Source organism: Neofelis nebulosa, chromosome 10 (genome assembly GCF_028018385.1).
Source record: "Neofelis nebulosa isolate mNeoNeb1 chromosome 10, mNeoNeb1.pri, whole genome shotgun sequence".
NCBI classification, from domain to species: Eukaryota; Metazoa; Chordata; class Mammalia; order Carnivora; family Felidae; genus Neofelis; species Neofelis nebulosa.
The window spans coordinates 25,983,434-26,003,817 of record NC_080791.1 but is presented as its reverse complement, the minus strand read 5'-3'; the positions used below and the strand labels follow the sequence as shown (position 1 = coordinate 26,003,817).

At 39.0% G+C, this 20,384-nt stretch overlaps 1 protein-coding gene across 2 annotated transcripts in view; it reads left to right on the top strand.

Annotated features, from left to right (window-relative positions):
- ARHGAP32 (Rho GTPase activating protein 32) overlaps positions 1-20,384 on the top strand; it is a 300,175-nt gene that overhangs the window by 47,906 nt on the left and 231,885 nt on the right. Inside the window, exon 1 of one of the 2 annotated variants that reach the window (XM_058687308.1) lies at positions 6,671-6,864. The exons of the other annotated variant lie outside the window; for it this stretch is intronic. The gene's annotated coding sequence lies outside the window, so the exon portion shown is untranslated. Of the gene's footprint in view, positions 1-6,670; positions 6,865-20,384 lie in introns of those variants that run through there. 2 annotated transcript variants of the gene reach the window in all.

The following is a 20,384-nucleotide window of genomic DNA, read 5'->3' as shown; positions in this document are numbered from 1 at the left end:
TCACTCACCTGGAGATTTGCCTGGTAAGAACCCCTTCTGTCAGAGTAGGGATGTGTTCTGCAGAGAGGTTTACAATGTAAGGAAATTATTTATAAGGGAGCAAGTTTCCTGAAGGATCCTTGGAAAGAGATGAGGAGGTAGTCAGCAGAGGTGGGGGGGAGGGTTGTGGGGAGATCGTGGCGGGAGGAAATGAAGAGGAGCACTAAGAAGACTGGAGTTCACTTTTGGGGCTGATCAAGAGAGCTTGACAGCAGTGTGCCACTTGGTGGAAATAGTTGGCCTCAGGGTTCCAAGTGGAGTTATGTTTGCCAGTTTTTAAAGGAGGCATTTAAATTATAATGAGAAAAACTTTCTTCTGTTATATCATTAAAAAAAGGTTACTTCTGGGGCACCTGGGTGGCTCAGTTGGTTGAGCCGCCCACTTCAGCTCAGGTCATGATCTCGCGGTCTGTGAGTTCGAGCCCCGCGTTGGGCTCTGTGCTGACAGTTCAGAGCCTGGAGCCTGCTTTGGATTCTGTGTCTCCCTCTCTCTCTGCCCCTCCCCACTCATGCTCTGTCTCTCTCTGTGTCTCAAGAATAAATAAAACATTTAAAAAAATAAAAAAAAAGGTTACTTCTGATAGCACTTAATGAATTTAAGTGGTGTTTCAAGGTATTAGTTTACATTACTAATATTAAAGTTATTTAGCTTTATAAAAAACTATCACTATCATTACAGTTCTTGTCTTTAAACTGTATTTCGTAGTTGTGTTTTCAAGAATGTGTTGTTCATACATGGAAAAATAGAGAATATAAAATGAGATCTGTAGAGAATATTTCACAAACCGAATGGTGTCCAATTATTTTTGTCCGTATCGTGCTTCTTACCTTTTTAGTAAGGAAGAGTTTGATTTGTTGACTAGCCATTGTTAGCAGTAAATGGGGGGGGGGGGTGCACTTAGAGTTTAGGAGCTAAGTAATAGATCGAGCGTTTGATGGGTTTTGGTTAGCTGAAAGCCAAATTTTAAGATAGGGATCATTGCGCAACAAGTATAGTTGGCAAGTGGGACCCACATCCTTAAAAACATAAGGTTTTGTGCCAGATTTAATTCTGCAAACATTTTATGTACAGATAATTTGTAGGAAATGAAGATTACAAAAAAAGTCCCTCCCTTGGAATTTATAGTCTGAGAGGTGAGAGAAAAAATTTGTATAAACAAGATAGAAATAGATGACAGCTGCGTGAGAAGTGACAAAATGCTATGAGATCTCCAAGTGGAAAAAATTTATTATTTAAAAAAAATTGTGCATGTATGTCTTGATTTTTGGAAAATAATTTCATGAAGTGTGGCATTTGAGTTTGATTTAGAGAGATGGCTTGGTTTCCACAGATTGTGGATGATTTGATGGATTAATGTGAGAATAGACACAGGGGGAATAGTATTGAATATATTTGGAAAATGGCCAGTAATAGTATGGGGAATGAGGATGTTGGAGATGAGGTTAAGGCTAACAACATGCTGAGTGTGGACGTTGTTTTGTAGGTGTTTGGAGGCACTTGGTGGTGTTTTATTTGAGCAGGAACTGATATCATCCAACTTGTATTTTAGGAAGGTTATCCTAAAGTGGACTAAGAGGTGGTTAGTGTAATGGTAGTTAAGAGAATGAGCATCAGTCCTGGGGCATCTCCTGGCTCTGTCACTCTTGGTTGGTAGTGCGGTCAGTCATGAGTTTAACCTACAAAATGGGGATAATGGTAGCACTTAGAGACTGTCCTGATAAATAAATGAGATTATCCAGGGCAGCATTTACTACATGTCTTAACACAGAGTAAGCGTTCACAAAAAAATGTTAGCTATATAAGAATTTTATTCTGTAAAAGGGCAAAGGCTAGAGGTAGAAAGACCACACAGGAAAGCACAGTGAGTCTACTATTTAATAAGGTGTATGATATGCTGAGGCTTTTTTTCTTTTTTCTTTTTTTTTTTTTAGATAACATTTTATTGTGCCGTTGAAAAATCTTGTGTTTAAGTGTGTGTGTGTGTATGTGTGTTTAAAGTAAGTTCTATGAAAAGGCAGTTGATTATTTTAAATCTCATCAGTCTGTGTATCAGAGTAATCTTTATTTTTTTTTTATTTAATTAATTAATTTATTTATTTTTTATTTTTTTATTTTTTAATATATGAAATTTACTGTCAAATTGGTTTCCATACAACACCCAGTGCTCATCCCAAAAGGTGCCCTCCTCAATACCCATTACCCACCCTGCCCTCCCTCCCACCCCCCATCAACCCTCAGTTTGTTCTCAGTTTTTAACAGTCTCAGAGTAATCTTTAACGTGTGTGAAAGCACCTGTCAGTGACACCGGTGGGCTTGTGGTGGTGGTGGTGCTGGAGCACAGAGAGATTAGCAAACCTAGTTGCCTGGGAAATCATTGAAGAATGACCATCACTGGAGTTTCACTCACTGCTTCCTCACTGTGTAACTTTTCTTATGGGGTCTTGAGAAATAAGAAGATGGAAAAGAAAGGATATGAAAAGGTGAAGGTGCCATTTACTTAGTTTGGTTGTTGTGAATTATGCTTGAGATGGTATAAGAGTCAGAAGGAAGAATTTTTTTTTAATGTTTATTTATTTTGAGAGAGAGAGTGCAAGTTGGGGGAGGGGCCGAGAGAGGGGGACAGAGGATCTGGAGCAGGCTCTGTGCTGACAGCAGTGATCCCCATGTGGGGCTCAAACTCAGGAACCTGTGAGATCATGACCTGAGCTGAAGTCAGACACTCAACCATCGAAGCCATGCAGTGCCCTTAGAAAGAATTCTTTAACATAAAGGTGTTTTGTGTCCTCAAAGTTTGCAGGGACTATAAATAAATTCCATGGTTGTTTGGCCTCTAAGATGGGAGATTCAGGGTGAATAGATTTTACCCAAACTTACAGGAAAAATTAGGGTTAGAGCTATAATTGAGAAAATTGAAAATTACCTTGAGTTATCAAAACCCTTGGAGTCAACTGTGACTCTGCTTTTTCCCCAGCTCATCACCACTACATCAACAAATTCTGTTGTCCCTACCTTCAAGATCTATCTTGAACCAGGCCATTTCTCACTTTTGTCCATTGCTACCACTCTGGTGTAAATCACCATTATCTCCTTGACTAGCCCACGGCGATAATCCGAAACTGGTCTCCATGTTTGATTTGCGCCCTGCCCTGGACTAGTCCTTATGTAACAGCCGGATTAATTCTTTTGACTAATTCAGGAAGTCATGTTCCTGTTATACAAAACCTGTCAGTAGCTCCCTGTTTCAGGAGTTCTTAGCACAGCTCAAAAATCCTTCCACGGTCGGGCCCCGTTTTTGGAGCCCTCTTTCTTGTCACTCCATTCACCCAATGCACACGAGCCATCAGATATCTACATAATTCACCCAGTTAAGAATTCACATCTCTGTACATAGCTTTCCTCCTTACAGAGGTTTCTCTCATTACTCTCTGTGAAGCTGCAGTCCTAGGTTGTCTCCATTCACTTTAACAGGCTTAAAGCTTTTATCACTACCCCAAAAGTATACCTTTTAAAAACATTTGTCTTCCCCACTAGAATGTAAACTCCAAGAGAGCAGGACTGTATTTTTTGTATTGCCACTAGTTAGAACACAATAAATGACCAGTATGGGGCACCTGGGTGGCTCAGTCGGTTGAGCAGCCAACTTCAGCTCAGGTCATGATCTCACAGCTTGAAGCCTTGAGGGTTCGAGCCCTGCGTCGGGCTCTGTGCTGACAGCTCAGAGCTGGAGCCTGCTTTGGATTCTGTGTGTCCCTCTCTCTCTGCCCTCCCCTGCTCATGCTCATGCTCTGTCTCTTTCTCAAAAAATAAAATAAACATTAAAAAAAAAAAGAGAACATAATAAGTGACCAGTAAATACTTGTTTAATGGATGAATGATTTTATAAACAAAAGGAAATTTATATTTCTTTAAATCTGAGATCTGCTGTTGTCATCAATATTTATTTTATGTTCATCTACATGCTGGAACAAGCAAAATAAAAATACAAATATTAAAAACAGCAACTAGGGAAATAATAGAATTGTAATATGATATCCAAATAGCTTTTGCTTGAAGTAGTGTTTGGTGGCATTAAAGGAAGAAGTTTCCTTCTCACACTACCTGTAAGTTAATCTTTCCTGTGACATTGTGCCAAACTTGAGAGCTGGCAAAAATTGTTTGATTCTTACAAATTTATTTACTATTTGATTTTGTAACTCTCATTTTTAAAGTCCTATGGTGTGTATTTAGAAGATTTCAATTTAAGCAAATTTCACCTCCAGACCAAGTTCTGACAAATGTTCAAGGTCTCAGTTCCAGATATCAGAGAACTATACTTAACTTAAATGATTGAGGGAGAAATGAACATGACACATACCAGAATGATCTTCAGTGTCCCTAAGAGACCCCAGCATACCTTGTGTATAAAACAAAGATCTTAGATGTGTCCTAAATTTGAATTCTCTCTGACTGCCATTGTGATTTTGGACAAGTTATTTAATCTTTCTTTCTTTCTTTCTCTCTCTCTTTCTTTCTTTCTTTCTTTCTTTTTTTTAATGTTTATTTATTTTGAGAGAGAGAGAGCATGTGTGCATGCGTGGGGGTGGAGGCAGAGACAGAGAGAGGAAGGGAGAGAGAAAATATGTAACTTTTCTTGAGTCTGTTTTTCTAATGAGTAAAATGGGTATAGTATTACTTAGCTACTGAACAGGGTTGATGTAGGAATTCGATAAGAAGATACTGTATAATATAGTTGGTACATAATGGTAAATAATATTATATTAAAATTTTATGTACATGGACTGCTGAGTGTATATGTTTTTGTATTTTGACGGTTTTGATATACTGTTTCTAGTTTTCCAAAGATATTTGATGGTATTACCTAACATGTTTTAAATCCATCCAATTGTTATAAAATCTAGTCCAAGGGCTGCCATGCCTCACTGGCTCAGTTGGTGGAGTGTGCAGCTCTTAATCTTGGGGTTGTGAGTTTGAGCCCCATGTGGGGTATGGAATTTCCTTAAAAATACAATCTTGGGGCGCCTGGGTGGCTCAGTCGGTTGAGCGTCCGACTTCAGCTCAGGTCATGATCTCGCAGTCCGTGAGTTCGAGCCCCACGTCGGGCTCTGTGCTGACAGCTCAGAGCCTGGAGCCTGCTTCGGATTCTATGTCTCCCTCTCTCTCTGCCCCTCCCCCGTTCATGCTCTGTCTCTCTCTGTCTCAAAAAAATAAATAAACGTTAACAAAAATTTAAAAAAACTTAAAAAAAAACAATATTAGAAGTTATTAATAAGTGCCATAATTTCTGCTTGTAAAGATTAGAACTTTTAATTAAAGTTTATTTATTTATTTTGAGAGAGAAGCAGAGCAAGTGAGGGAGGGGCAGAGAGAGAGCAGGAGAGAGAGAATCCCAAGCAGGCCCTGTGCTGACAGTGTGGGGCTTGATCTCACGAACTGTGAGATCATGACCTGAGCTGAAACCAAGAGTAGGATGCTTAACCTACACCCAGATGCCCCTAAAGATTAAAAACTTTTAAGATCTATGTGATGAGCACAGGGTGGTGTAAAAGGAAGTGTTGAATTCTGTGTTGTGCACCTGAAACTAATATAACACTGTGTGTTAACTAACTGGAAGTGAAATAAAAACTTGAAACCTTTTTGAGATCTATATATTTGAAGCTCTGTAATTGCATTTTAAAATTATACTATGGATGTGCTCACTCATCTCATCGATGTTAGTGGAAGCCAAGTGCACAATATGGCTCAGTAAAATAAAATCACATATTGAAGTTTTCAAGTCACAGATATCAACTTTATCAGATAATTTTGTCATGCTTCTGCAAGCTGTTTGTTGTTAACATTTTGTGGCTTTACTCTTCGGATGCTTTTATGGTCTTGCATCTCTCAGGTGAGATAAGTAGCTTCATTCTATGAAGTATAGATTTTAATGAACCAAGAGGCAATAATAAGAAAAAACATTATTTCTCCTGAGTCCTCTGAATATGAATTAAGAAGGCAATAAGATGTACATAATGGGCTTAGAAAGACAACGCTGCAATAATGACTGATACAGAAAATGTTCAGTTATTTACCACTTATTTGATATAGCACTTAATAGCACTATTCTGGTCATTACTTGTAGAAAATACTTAGAAACCTCCTTTGACTCTTTCTTGATATCCTACCCCCTTTTCTGCTCTAACTTTGTAGAGAAATGTGGAAATTTATGGTTAAGCAGAGTCAGTGGGTCAGAAAATGGGATAGACCTTTAAGAAATAATTTAAGGGGCAGTTAACTTGAAAGTTGCCTTAGAATAAGCTGGGTATGCTGGGTTGGAATTGTGCAAATTGTCATGAAGACTTGTGCAAAGGTAAACGCAAGTACTGGGTCCTTCTGATGGTCTGCTCTTTGAAGTGCTGCACAGGGGTGCACTGCTGGAGGCTGCTCCAACAAAAGTGCCCTTCAAGACATAGTACTGTGCAAACCCTTAGGTTACTGGAAAGCGGTAGCAGGGAAAGCAGTCTAGCAGGTAACATCCAGTGTTTGCCTAGAGGAAATTATCTGGGAAAACTTGACCGAGAGAAATAGAGGTTACAGCTGCAGCCTGCAAGCAGAACGTGTGCTTCATCTGTGTGAAAATGATTTTTCCTTCTTTTACACATATAGAGCTGGTTGGTCACCATTACTGCTTTTAAGGTGTTAAGAATAAGGACCTTGTGTTCCTATTCTACAAAGTACGTTAAGCATTGTGCGTAAATGTTACACTGAAGAAGGCATCAGCAGTTACTGAAGAGATGGCGTAATGAAAGGCTGGAGCCGCCAAGCATCGTCCTTAAAGGAATTCCGAGGTAGGAGACAAGGAAAACTTACCCACTGTAGTGGAACAGGAAAAAGTTATTTCTTTAGTTTGTCGTTACTCCTCTGCTGAATGTCACGTATCCTGTGCTGTCAAGTCAGTAAATATTTCTATGCCATTTAGCGGTGGTCCAGACAGCAAGGACTTAATGAAAACTGAGAGCCAAAATAAGGAATATTTAAAAAAATTTTTTTTTACATTTATTTATTTTTGAGAGACAGAGCGAGATGGAGCGTGAGTGGGGAGGGGCAGAGAGAGAAGGAGACAGGGAATCCGAAGCAGGCTCCGGGCTTCGAGCTGGCAGCACAGAGCCCGATGCGGGGCTCGAACCCACGAACTGCGAGATTATGACCTGAGCCGAAGTCGGACGCTTGACCGACTGAGCCACCCACGCGCCCCCAAAATAGGGACTATTTTTAAATACACTAGACATTTTAGTTGATTTGTTATCTTAACTGCTTTCAAATTAAATGCAAATTTCTGGAAAAAAAAATAGGTACCTTGTGATTAGAATCCTGTTTTCTTATTTGTGTACATTTTTACTCATTTAGAATAAAATCAGCTGATGGTAGGCTAATCACAGACTTTCTACTGAGGTACACCTAATGTTAGATATACATCAAATTTCATATTTATCTTTTTAAAAAAATTTTTTAATGTTTATATGTTTTTGAGAGAGAGAGGGAGATGAGACAAAGAATCTGAAGCAGGCTGCAGGCTCTGAGCTGTCGGCACAGAGCCCGATGTGGGGCTCGAACTCACAAACTGCAAGATCGTGACCTGAGCGGAAGTCGGACGCTCAGTCGACTGAGCCACCCAGTCGCCCCTCATATTTATCTTAAAATCCACGTGACTTTTTGGAATGAACACACCATAATATGTTGAAATTTATATAAATATAACAGTGTTTAAAATTGACCCCCTAGGAAGATGTGACATTCTAACTTTTTATTTCTTGGCACTTGCTGTAGTACTTCCATTTTGAGAAGTAATGTGAAGATGGTCAGTTTTGGGCTTTATTATCTGGTTTAAAATTTAACAGTTTGACATGCTCCACACCAAGAAGCCCAACCAGCATTCCACTTTTGAAGTATGTGGTTGGGTGTATGAAGGAAATGACAGGTCATTTTAGACATAAATACTCATTTACCTAACACCTAGGGGGGGAAAAACCCACAGTTCTTCCCCAAACCAAATAAGGCCAATTATTTTTACACTTAAAAATATGAACTGTCTTGCTACTGAATCGAAAGATGGGACATGAATTGATACTGGTTGTTGGTACACTTTTGATAATAATAGATATAAATCTTTTCAAGCACAAAGAAGGGCTAATAAGAAAAATAAGCCAACCTAATTTACATATAGGTGAGATAATAGCATTTTAAATGTGAAAGGAGTTGTTCACGTTAGCTTGATGAAATCTAATTTAAAATCCTTGAAAAGCTTCAAATAAGAGCAGAACCACTGAACAGTAGACAATATTTTTGTCATCCAGGTTTGTGAATATACAAAACTAGGAAGGTAAGAATAGCTACCTTGGAGTAGTTTTTCTTTGGAAAAATACCAATGCTCTTTGGAATATATTTGGTTTGCATTATAGTCTTATTTAAAAATATATAGAATTTATTTTTTGAATAATCACATGTTCAAAAGAAATAGAAGAATTTACAATATTCACTCATATATCCTAGATATTTTGAGTATAATTATTTTTGTATATATATTTTCTTTTTCCTCCTTTAAACAGAAATTGTAGCAGTGTTATACTGTATGCATTTTTCTGTATCTTGAAATTTTTTTTTTACATAATACAGAATTCTGTATCATTATATAAAGTGTCTCCTTGATCTTTCCTTCTTTCTTTTTTTTTTTTTTAATTTTTTTAACGTTTATTTATTTTGAGACAGAGAGAGACAGAGCATGAACGGCGGAGGGTCAGAGAGAGGGAGACACAGAATCTCAAACAGGCTCCAGGCTCTGAGCTGTCAGCACAGAGCCCGACGCGGGGCTCGAACTCACGGACCACGAGAACGTGACCTGAGCCGAAGTCGGCCGCTTAACCGACTGAGCCACCCAGGCGCCCCTCTTTTTTTTTGTTTTTTTAAGACTGCCTGATATTCTCTTGAGTGACCATATCCCAGTTTTTTTTAACCAGTGCCTGTTACACTTTTAGGTTGTTGCATTATTGTCTTGATTCCATAAATACTTTGGTCTTGAAAGTCATTTGTCTCTTAACTTCCAGGCAGAAATATTGTACAGGTTCGAAAAGAGTAAAGAAGAATGTTGGCAGCTAAGTAGGGAGGGTAGTCTTTAGCCAGTGTGTTATTGCTAGAGGTAAAGAGTTCATTTTAGGACTTTTTTTTTTTTTTTCTATTTAAAATTATGTAGTTTCTTAATCTGCTATCATGCATTGCTGCACGTTACATCATAGCATTTTCCAGAAAGGCTTGCAAAAAACTTGAACTGTCCTGGGCAGCATTCTGGCATCTACTGGGAGAAACTTGTGTCACTGAACCTGTGATCTGGGTTTGTATTCCCATCGTGCTGGGATGGGGGCAAACCTGAAATTCTGAACTGTGTCTTTTGTACTTTATCCTCATTACATTGTTTTTGTAATTAAAAAAAAGAAAAAAAAAACCAAGCTAGTTGTAAACATTTGAAGCAGTGGTTCCTATGTACATTATTCGCCTCCTTTCCTTTTTAATTTATATTGTTGCATTTATGTATTTCTAAAAATATTTTATTTTTTAAAAAACTCATTGTGTCAACTTTTATAAAAAGAATATGATGCTCTATCTAATCTTGGGGATTTCTCCCACTTAATATTACATTGCTAAAATTTATCCTTGTTTTCACTTGTCACTAAAATTTATTCATCTTGTATATATGTTTCCTTCTGTGACTGTTAACCAGAATTTATTTATGTGGTCTTCTGTTTGTGAACATTTTAGTTGTTCCCCGGTTTTTGTTTTGTTACTGGTGAATTGTGCTTCTGAGAATATGCTTAGACTTGTTTCTGTTGTACATGTGCAAGAGTTTCTCTTAGGAAAATGAGCTGTTAGATCATAGCATATGTGAATATCCCACTTCAGGAAACAATGCCAATCTGTTTTCCAAAGTGCCTGTGCCACAACAAACAAATTCCTGCTTCCGTGTGTTGTAAATACAGACAGGACTCCTGCTCTTATAGGATCTGCATTCTGCTTAAATAAGTAAAAGAAGATAATTTCAGAAATATTGTAGTGTTGTGTAAAGAATAGACAAGAGTGTTGTGAGTTGGGTGACGGGGTTGTTAGCCAATTTCTACTTATTAGAGGTAAGAGTGATGGCAAGTTATTGGAGGGTTGTTTTAGTCAGTGTGGTCCCGGATGGCCTCAGGAGGGACTTCTGAGGTGAGGCCCGGGTGAAGAGGCAGGCAGCTGGGTCACAATCTGGAACTCTGGGGGTAGTAGCGCAGAGGCGCTGTGAAAGGGACGAACAAAAAAGCCACTGTGGTTGGAAGGCAGTGGACCAAGGGGAAAGTGAGAGATGGGCAGGGCTGGAGCTTGACAGTGAAGTGAAGAGCCATCAGAAATGTAAATAGGTGAGTGATGAATGATGAAGCAAGTATTTAGATTTTGGAAATACCTCTCTCACTACCCTTTTGGTAATGATTACCAGACCCGTCCGGGCAGGACTGGGAACAGGCAGGTGGATGAGGTGCAACAGCTGGTCCAGGTGAAGGGTGGTGATGGCTTCCGCTGAGCTTGTAGAGGACGGGAGAGAAACAGTGCAATTCAGGATACATTTTGCAGAGAAAGCAACAGGATTTGCTTATACAGTAGTTGGGATTTTTAGGGGGATACAGGCTTGGAATTTCCAAAACATAGTCTGCATCAGTGGGGTGGGGGCCATGCCATCCCCGCTGAAACTGGGGACGAGCTGGTCAGAACAGCCTGAGGCCTTGGAGATGTGGGTTGAGGAAAAGTAGTTGAGCTTAACTGTCAGAATTTCTGCGTAATCCAGTTACTTTTGTTTCTGTGTAATTAGAATCAATAAGATAAGACTTATTCATAAATTGATGTTAGGTTTAAACACATCTTTTAATGTAGCATTTTAACCAGATTAGCTTTTGCAAATCACATCCTGTTGTACATACGCTCAGATGTCTGTAATTTCTTGTGACCAGAGACTCAGTACCCCGATAATATCACTTATTCCTGGTTTTACTATTTTTTTAAAATTTAGTTTATTTATTTATTTTGAGAGAGAGAGAGAGAGGGAGAGAATGTGAGCAGGGGATGGACAGAGAGAGAGGGAGAGAGAATCCCAAGCAGGTTCCACATTGTCAGCATGGAACCTGTTGTGGGGCTTGAACTCATGAACCATGAGATCATGACCTGATGCTTACTGATTCCCCTCCCCTCCCCTCCCCTCCCCTCCCCTCTCTTCCTCTCCCTTCCCCTCCTCTCCCCTCCTCTCCCCTCCTCTCCCCTCCTCTCCCCTCCTCTCCCCTCCCTTCCTCTCCCCTCCCTTCCCCTCCCCTCCCCTCTCCTCCCTTCCTCTCCCTTCCCTTCCCTTTCTTTAAACTTTATTCATTTTTTTTTTGAAAGTGAGAGAGAGAGGGCAAACACATAGGGGAGGGGCAGGGAGAGAGAGAGAGAGAGAGAGAGAACCCCAAGCATGATCCCACAGACTGTGAGATCATGACCTGAGTTGAAACCAAGAGTCAGATGCTTAACCGACGGAGCCACCTGGTACCCCAGATTGTTTGACTCTTCTAGCTCTTGGTAGCTCTTTGCACTCCTCAGCTTGTGGCTGTATAACTGGTCATCACCTCTGTCTTTACATAGACTTGTCCTTTGTGCTCTGGTCTCCTCTTCTGTCTTATGAGCACACTTGTCATGGCATTTAGAATTAACTCCAGAATCATTTCATCTCAAGATCCTTAACTAACATTTGCAAAGATCTTTTTCCTAAATGATGTGCTATTCACTGGGTCTGGGTATTATATTAGGGCATGGGCATATCTTTTTGGGGGCTGAAATTCATTCCACTCCAGTGATGGGAACCTGTGAAGTCCTACTTGAAAACCTAGAAAACTAAGAGAATGGTGAGGTGGTTAATCACAATTAGGAATAACTACCTTTGGCTTTTTTCCCCTTATAGAACCCAGTTATGCTGTTAGAGGCTCCCCTTTGGAGAAACATGAAGTTCATGTGATGAGTTCTTTCCGCTGCACCCTGGCGAGGTGTTTTTATTTGTATAAAAGTTGCCACATTCATTCAGGTTAACACATTAAATATAAGTAAACTTTTTTTTTTCTTGTTTTTGAACAACAAGTAAGGAGATCTTTGGGAAGAATTTCCTAGAAAACAGCATTTAAAAACATTAACTTTAATTTTACCTTTTTTTCTGCAGATATTTCAGTTATATTTATTTTTCTTCATTTTATAAAAGGTTTCAAAATACACAGAAAAGTACAGTGAATCATAGCACTCTTGTGCCCTTTGCCTAAACTTAATTAAATTTCATATTTTGTCATATTCATTTAGTATATATATATTAAGAAGAATAATATAGATATAGTAGGCTATTCATTTTGCATATGTATTTTTATAGTCTTAAAATTATTTGGTACAGTGCTTTGAGTACATTTTGGGTTTAGTTATTCAAAATTCATTTTTGTAGAATGTATTATGGTGTCATCAGCATGACTTTCAAATCAATATTTAATTGTGGGTATTTTAGGTAATGTTTCAAATTGATTAAATTGATTCTTAACTCTTGCTTGAAAATTTAATGTTAGATAACTTGTCAGTTAATCTTTCTGTCTTGAACTATTGGGATAGCCTTACTTTATTATTATTATTTTTTTAATTTGGAATATTTCAGACTGAAAAGTAGAGAGAAACATAAACCAGCATACCAGCTTTATTATTCTTTATATTTTACCACCTTGCCTCAGATATTTTTTTCAAAAAAATTAAACATTATATAGTTGAACCCTTGATACTATTTTTTTTTTCTTCTTACCTAGAAGTAACCATCATCTTGATTTTGGTACATTATCATACTCATTCATGATATTCTATTAAGTACGTAGATCTAGTTATAAATGATACATAACATTAGGGCACCTTGGTCGCTCAGTTGGTTAGACGTCTGACTCTTTGTTTTGGCTCAGGTCATGATCTCATGGTTTCTGGATTTAAGCCCTGCGTGGAGTCCAATGTTGGGTTCCACACTGACAGCACAGGGCCTGCTTGCAAGGATTCTCTCTCTGCCCCTCCCCTGCTTTGTGTGTGTGCTTACTCTCAAAGTAAATAAACATTAAAAGAAATGATATATAGCATTACTTAGTGTGTATTAAAACTATGTAACAAGTGCATGTTTCTCATTTAAAAAAATAAATGAGTGTGTTCCATTTTTTAAAAAATATTTATTTTTAAGTAAGCTTTATGGCCATCATGGGGCATGCTCCTGAGATCAGGAGTCACATGCCCTTCCAGCTGAGCCAACCAGGCACCCCTTTCCTCATCATTTTTTTGGATATCATCCTTGTTAATATACAAAGATATTGTTCATTTTGGTTGTTTATATTTTGTATGAATATTCCACAGTTACTTCATCCATTACCTCATTCAAAGATACTTAGATTGTTGCAAATTTTTTGCTGATTGTGCTGCCTTAAACAGCCCTGTACATGCTCCCTTGTGCACATGGGTGAGTTCTTTAGGGTATCCTAAAAGTAAATTGCTGGGTTGAAGAGTACATATAACTTCAGTGTTGGTAGCTTTAGACAGATTTATCTTTTTAAAAAAAATTTTTTTTAATGTTTATTTATTTTTGAGAGACAGAGCATGAATGGGGAAGGAGTGGAGAGAGAGAGGGAGACACAGAATCTGAAGCAGGTTCCAGGCTCAGCTGTCAGCACAGAGCCCAACGTGGGGCTCGAATCCGTGAATCGCGAGATCATGACCCGAGCCGAAGTCAGTGCTTAACCGACGGAACCACTCAGGCACCCCTAGACAGATTTATCTTTAAAGAAGGTGTACCAATTTGTACTCAAACCAATTGTGTATTAGAAATCTTGTTCACTGCCAAGTGTTGGTTAGGTTGGTTAAGTATCTTTTTACTTTTTATTTCTCATTTAGCTTCAATAGACTATTATATGACCATTAAAAAAATGCTTGTTTTTGAGAGAGAGAGTGTGTGAGTGCATGAGAGCAGGGGAGGGGGAGAGAGAGGAAGATAGTGAATCCCAAGCAGGCTCCGTATAGTCAATGCATAGCCCAGGACGGAGCTCAGTCTCACTAACTCTGAGATCATGACCTGAGCTGCAGTCTGGAGTCAGATGCTTAACTGACCGAGCCACCCAGGTGCCCCTGACCAATTTTGTTTTATTCAGAGTTATTCCTGTCATCCAGGATTATTTTGAAGCAATCTCTGCCATCATATCATTTAATCAGTAACTGTTTTTCTTTTTTTTTCTTTTTTTAATTTTTAATGTTTATTTTTGAGAGAGAGAAAGTGTGAGCTGGGGAGGGGTCAGAGAGAGAGAGAGGGAGATACATAATCTGAAACAGGCTCCAGGCTCTGAGCTGTCAACATAGAACCTGATGCGGGGCTCAAACTCAAAAACCGTGAGATCATGACTTGAACTGAAGTCAGAGGCTTAACTGACTGAGCCACCCAGGCACCCCAGTCAGTAACTATTTCGATGCTTAATGCATGCCTCCACAAAAGATTAAAGGCTCAGGGCTTTTTTTTTTTTTTTTTAAACAGTATTGATAATTATTTAGCATAGTTAAAAAAATTTTTTTTATGTTTAGTTTTGAGAGAGAGAGACAGAGTGTGAGTTGGGGAGGGGCAGAGAGAGACTAGGACACACAGAATCTGAAACAGGTTCAAGGCTCTGAGCTGTCAGCACAGAGCCCAATGCAGGGCTTGAACCCACAGACCATGAGATCATGACCTGAGCCGAAGTCAGATGCTTAACCAACTAAGGCACCGTGGTGCCCCTAGCATAGTTTTCTTTCTTCCCTCCCTCCCTCCTTTCTTTTCTTTTCTTTTCTTTTCTTTTCTTTTCTTTTCTTTTCTTTTCTTTTCTTTTCCTTTTCTTTTCTTTTCTTTTCTTTTCTTTTCTTTTCTTTTCTTTTCTTTTCTTTTCTTTTCTTTCTTTCTTTCTTTCTTTCTTTCTTTCTTTCTTTCTTTCTTTCTCTTTCTTTCTTTCTTTCTTTCTTTCTTTCTTTCTTTCTTTCTTTCTTTCTTTCTTTTGTATAACTTACATATAGTAAAATCTTAAGCATAACATATTTTAAGTATGTATTTGATGTGTTTTGACAAATCTATACATTTGAATAATCCATACCCCAATCAGGGACTGTTCCATCCCTCCAGCTGGAAAAAGATCTATGCAGATTTGACCCCTGTGGAAGAGACAGGGAAGAAAAGAAAGGTGGGTAGGAGAAGCCCAGACTGGTGCAGTTCTAAAGTTCTGTTAAAGCTGATGGGGTACCACTAAGCCCAGGTCACTTCTTAGGGGAACCACATGCTTCCTAGGGACAGGCTTGCCTTTATATCCCTGTGGTACTCTGTCATTGGCTAGCAGCAGCTTGTGAGCAGTGTGGCAGGCAACATTCTAACGATGATTTCCACCCCCCCCAACCCTTGATTCCTTTCCCCTGGTGATTCGATCAGACACTGATCTAGGTACTGTTCAGAGGGAGTTTTTAAACATTTATTATTGAAGTATAGTTGACCTACAGTGTATATATTAATTTCAGATGTACAACATAGTGATTTGACAATTCTGTACTCAATGCTCACAATAAGGGTAGTCACCCTGTGTCACCAAACAACATTGTTACCGTATCATTGACTGCATTCCTTATGCTATACTTCTCATCTCTGTGATTTATTTATTTTATAGTAGGAGGTTTGTACCTCTTAATCCCCTTCACCTATGTTGCCAATCTCCCCACTCACCTGTACTCTGGCAGCCGGCAGTTTGTTCCCTGCATTTAAGAGTCTGTTTTGTTTTTTAGATTCCACACATAAGTGAAGTCATGTGGTATCTGTCTTTCTGCTACTGACTTACTTCACTTAGCAGAACACCCCCTAGGCCCATCCATGTTGTCACAATGGCAAGATGATTTTTTTTAAGGCTGATTAATATCCACTGTGTATATATATTTATATACCACATTTTCTTTGTGATTCATCTGTTGATGGACATTGGGGTTGTTTCCATATCTTGGCTATTGTAAATAATGCTGCAGTAAACATAGGGGTGCATATATCTTTTTGAATTAGTGTTTTCATTTTCTTTGGGTAAATACCCAGTAGTGGAATTACTGGATCAGATGGTATTTCTATGTTTAGTTTTTTGAGGAACATCCATACTGTTTCCACAGTGGTTGCACCAAATTACATTCCCACCAACAGAGCACAAGGATTCCTTTTTCTTCACATCCTCACCAACACCAGTTTCTTGTCTTTTTGATACTAGTCATTCTGCCTGGTGTGAGACACAATTATTATGTGTTTGTTTGCTATCTGTATGTCTTTGGAAAAATGTCTGTTAAGGTCCTCTGCCCATTTTTTTTTTTTTATTTTTTTCCAACTTTTTTTTTTTTTAATTTATTTTTGGGACAGAGAGAGACAGAGCATGAACGGGGAAGGGGCAGAGAGAGAGGGAGACACAGAATCGGAAGCAGGCTCCAGGCTCCGAGCCATCAGCCCAGAGCCTGACGCGGGGCTCGAACTCACGGACCGCGAGATCGTGACCTGGCTGAAGTCGGACGCTTAACCGACTGCGCCACCCAGGCGCCCCCCATTTTTTTTTTAATTGGATTGTTCTTTTGGTGTTGAATTGTGAAAGTTCTAGATATATTTTGGATATTAATTCCTTATCAGTTGTATCATTTGCCGATATCTTCTCCCAATCAACAGGCTGCCTTTTTTGTTTCGCGGATGCTTTCCTTTGCTGTGGAAAAGCATTTTATTTTGGTGTAGTCCCCGAAATTTACTTTTGCTTTTCTTGCCCTTGCCTGAGGAGACATATTCATAAATATGTTGCTAAAGTCAGTGTCTCCATAAGATTATTGCTTATGTTTTCTTCTAGTTTTATGGTTTTAGGTCTCACATTTAGATCTTTAGTCCATTTGAGTTTAGTTTTGTATATGGTGTAATAAACTAGTCCAGTTTTATTCTTTTGCATGTAGCTTTCCAGTTTTTCCAGCATGATTTATGAAGAGACATTTTTTTTTTTCCATATGAGGGGTATTTGCAGATCTGATTAAAGTCTGAAGTCAGTTGCCCTTAAAATATGGATGTTATCTGGATGGACCCGATCTAATGACACAGGCCCTTTTAATTTTTTTTTTTTTTTTTTTGAGAGAGAGAGAGAACACAAGTGGGGAGGGGCAGAGAGAGAGAGGGAGACACAGAATCTGAAGCAAGTTCCAGGTTCCGAACTGTCAGCACAGAGCCCAGTGCAGGGCTCGAACCCACGGACTGCGAGATCATGACCTGAGCCAAAGTCGGACACTTAACCGATTGAGCCACCCAGGTGCCCCTGACACAGGCCCTTCTAGAGTTTTCTCAGACTGGTGGCAGAAGGGGATGCCAAGAGAGATTTCAGAGCATGAGAAGGATTAGGTGCATCATTGCAGGCTCAGAAATAAAAGCGAGGGGACATGTGATGAGGAATGTGAGTGTCCTCTAAAAGCTGAGAGTGGCCCTTGGGTGACTTCCAGCAAAGAAATGGGAACCTCAGTCCTACAACTGCAAGGAACTGGATTTGGGCAACAACCTGAATGCGCTTGGAAGAAGAATCTTCCCAGAGCTGACAGGTGGGATTCAGCCTGGTTGACACCTTGATTTTGGTCTCATGAGACCATTTATTCATATAGTCATTAATCTCATCAGAAAAGCTGTCAGGCTCACGATATCAGATACAGATTTTCCCCAAATCTAGCTACTTGAAAGTTCAAATTTTATCATTTGCTACGAATGCTGGCAGTTGTTTTCCTTGAAGTGACAGGCTTACTTCATTATTGAGAAAATATCTGCCAGATAACATAGTTTGAGTAACTGTAATTTGTCCTCTGTTCCTTCAAATAAAAACGGTGTTCAATGAAAAAATGGGGCTAGTTCATCTTGTATCTTAATCACTATAATGATTTCCTAAACATAATCATCTGTTGTATTTTGAAGTCTAAAATGCTTTATACACACTTCCCATTTCATCACATAGAATATAGAGAGATACGGATTCAGGGTCAGGACTGAATAAAATTAATAAGTTTTGCTGTTTTCTTTAAGAATTTTAAATGAAAGTATGGAGCACCTGGGTGGCTCAGTCAATTAAATGTCTGACTCTTGATTTCAGCTTAGGTCATGATCTCATGGTTCATAAAATCAAGCCCCCTTGTCGAGTTCCGTGCTGAAAGTGGGGCCTCCTTGGGATTCTCTCTCTCCCTCTCTCTCTGCCCCTACCCTGCACATGCTCTCTCTCACAAAACAAATAAACATTAAACAAAAAAGGATTTTTAGGGGTACCTGCGTGGCTTAGTCAATGAAACATCCTACTTCAGCTCAGGTCATAATCTCATGGTTCCTGAGTTCAAGTTCCATGTTGGGCTCTGTGCTGACAGCTGGAGCCTGGAGCCTGCTTCAGATTCTGTGTCTCTCTTTCTCTCTGCCCTTCCCCTCCCCTGCTCTCTCTCTCTCTCTCAATAATAAATCAACATTAAAAAAATTAAAAAAAGAATTAAAGGAAGGTAGACTTTGCAATTTGAAATTGTGAGTGCACATTGGTGAAGAATACAATGACTTAATACTACAGTTTATTGCACTGCCTTTGTTCATGGTTGTACCGCCTTTGTTACCCATCATGGTAACACAGTGAAGAGGTTATAAGTTACTATGAAAATTGTTTTCTTTTAATAGACCCCTGAAAAGTTCTTGGGGATCCTCAGCTGTCCTTTGAGAACTGCTGTCCTACATCATTACCAGCATTTGTATTGTCAGTTTTTCAGTTTTAACCATCTAATGGGTGTATCTTATTATGTTTTTTGTTGTCATTTTCTCAAGGCTAATGAGAATTGAGCACCTTTTTATACGTTTAGGGGCCGTTAAGGATATCTTCTTTGTAGTGGGCCTAAAAGGGCACTCACACTCTTGATGGAAGTAGACAGCCTTAGAAGGCCCAGTTTTTAGACCCAGTGCACTTAAGTCAGTTAGGAAAAAATGTCATTTACCACATAGCTAGTAATTGTGTTTGCTTTTGAAACTTAAAAAAAAAATGTCTTTTTAAATTTTAGAGAGTATGAGCCAGGGAGAGGGGCAGAGGGAGAGAGAGAGAGAATCTCAGGCACATTCCATGCTCAGCATGGAACCTGACTTGGGGCTTCATCCCAGAACCCTGGGATCATGTCCTGAACTGAATCAAGAGTCAGATGCTTAACCCACTGAGCCACCCTGTGCCCCTTAAACTTTAAAAAAAAATTTTTTTCTTAACGTTTATTGATTTTTCAGAGAGAGAGATGGACAGTGTGAGCAGAGGATGGGCAGAGAGTGAGGGAGGCACAGAATCCGAAGCAGGCTCCAGGCTCTGAGCTGTCAGCACAGAGCCCAAAGCGGGGCTCAAACTCACAAAGTGTGAGATCGCGACCTGAGCCAAAGTCGGATGCTTAACCGACTGAGCCACCCAGGCACCCCCTTAAACTCTTTTTTTTTTAAGTAGGATCTGTGCCCAGCATGGAACTCAAGACCCATCAAGAATTGGACGCTCAACCAACCGAGCCACCCAGGCTCCCTGAAACTTTTTATTGGAGTATAACATCAGTTCAGTGAGGTGGTTTTTACTTTTATTAATCTTGGTTTTTAAAGGTTTACTGATTTTTTGTTTACTATTTAATTTATCTTTGTTTATGGTTTATTTCTACTAATTTTGAATTTAATTCACTTGTGCTTATTCTAGGTTATGGGTCAACAGATGATTGATTTCAAGTCATTTTCTTTCTATTTTAAGCATTTAAAGCTCTAAATTTCCCTCTAAACACTATTTTTATTGCATCCCACAAGTTTTGATGTAGTATATTTTAATATCATTTATTATGAAATATTTTCAAGTTTCTTTTTAATTTTTTCTTTGACTCACTTGCTATTTATATGTTGCTTAATTTCTAGATATTTGAGTCTTTTCTAGGTATTGATACTGATTGTCAGTTAAAGCAAGTTGATTTAATAATATTCAGATTTTCTGTATCCTTAATGTTTTTTTGTCCAGGATTTCTAGAGAGGAAGAGAGTTGTTAAATTTTCTTGTTACTGGGGCACCTGGGTAGTTCAGTTGGTTAAGCATCCAACTTTGGCTCAGGTCATGATCTCTTAGCTTGTGGTTTGAGCCCCACATCAGGCTCTGTGCTGACAGCTCGGAGCCTGCCTTGGATTCTGTCTCCCTCTCTCTGTCTCTCTGCCCTCCCTCTCTCAAAAATAAATAATAAACATTAAAAAAAAT